This window comes from Otolemur garnettii, unplaced genomic scaffold, assembly GCF_000181295.1.
Source record: "Otolemur garnettii isolate 467f Iridium unplaced genomic scaffold, OtoGar3 scaffold00054, whole genome shotgun sequence".
NCBI classification, from domain to species: Eukaryota; Metazoa; Chordata; class Mammalia; order Primates; family Galagidae; genus Otolemur; species Otolemur garnettii.
This window is the reverse complement of record NW_003852449.1, coordinates 710,007-711,384: the sequence shown is the minus strand read 5'-3', so window position 1 is coordinate 711,384 and position 1,378 is coordinate 710,007. Positions and strand designations below refer to the sequence as shown.

The 1,378-nt window shown below is 46.2% G+C and overlaps 1 protein-coding gene across 1 annotated transcript in view; it reads right to left on the bottom strand.

Moving 5' to 3' along the window:
• Window positions 1-1,378, bottom strand: part of DLGAP5 (DLG associated protein 5) — a 53,900-nt gene that overhangs the window by 44,469 nt on the left and 8,053 nt on the right. The window lies entirely within an intron of this gene.

Here is a 1,378-nt window from a genome sequence, read left to right as displayed (position 1 = left end):
AGCTCACAGCAACCTCCAACTCCTGGGCTCAAGCAATTCTCCTGCCTCAGCCTCCCAAGTAGCTGGGACCACAGGCACTGGCCACAACACCCGGCTATTTTTTGGTTGCAGCCATCATTGTTTGGCAGGCCGGGGCTGGATTCAAACCCGCCACCTTAGGTGTATGTGGCTGGCGCCTTGAGCCAAGGCACCGAGCCTTTCTTGTAGTCTTTTAAAATTTCTACTCTTTTGCCTTCATATGTTCAAATATTTACCCAGGCTCCAAACCTGACCTCCACTGATTCTCACATCCCTTGCATCACCCCCTCTCGCAGTGAATAAGGCTGGCCTATGTAAACAAGAGCATCTTATGAAAGGACAGAGTATGATTTCTAAGACAAGGTAGCTTTTGACTTGCTCTCTCGGATCACTTGTGGGGAAAGCCAGTGGCAATGTGGAACCCCAGGAGACTCAAATAGCCCTACAGGGATGTTCGCATGACAAAGGACTAAGGCCTCCCACCAAAAGCCAGCATCATTTGCTGTCATGTGAGTCAAGGGCAAGTCCAACAGAAGGTGAGAATCAGTGGAGGTCAGTTTGGAGGCTGGCTATTCTACAGCTTAACTTAAAAGTGTAATAATACATGCCTAGTATATAGCAAGCAGCTAATAAATAAACACACATCATCCTGGAGGCAGATCCTCACCCTTAGTCCAGCCTTCAGATGCATCTCTGGATGACATCTCGACTGCTACATTCAGAACCACCCATCTAAGCCAAGCCCAAACCCCTGACCCACACAAAGTATGAAATAAGTGTTTATTGTTTAAGCTGCTAAGTTTTGAGGTAACTAATACAATTATTGGTGCTATTATAATAATTTTTTTAGAGTATGTATTATAGTAAGAGGTACTCTACTCCTGCTCACCTACTCAAGGACATTCTTCCAACAATTTACCCTCTCAGTCTATTTTTTCCTCTCTACTGGACTGCTGCAGTCATGAAGTTACAAACATGCAGTAACTGCTCCCACATCCTCATCTAGCTACTTGTCTCATTTCTCTAGTCTTCTTTAAAGCAAAATTCTTCAAAAAGTTATCTATGTATCCCTACTTCCAATGCTCTTTACATTTCTCCTTTAATTTTTTAAAAACTATGAAAAATTTCGGCTTGGCGCCTGTGGCTCAAGTGGCTAAGGCGCCAGCCACATACACCTAAGGTGGCGGGTTAGAATCCAGCCCGGGCCTGCCAAACAACAATGACGGCTGCAACCAAAAAATAGCCGGGCGTTGTGGCGGGCGCCTGTAGTAGGAGACTCACTTGAGCCCAGGAGTTGGAGGCTGCTGTGAGCTGTGAAGCCACGGCACTCTACCCAGGGGGATAGCTTGATGCTCTGTCT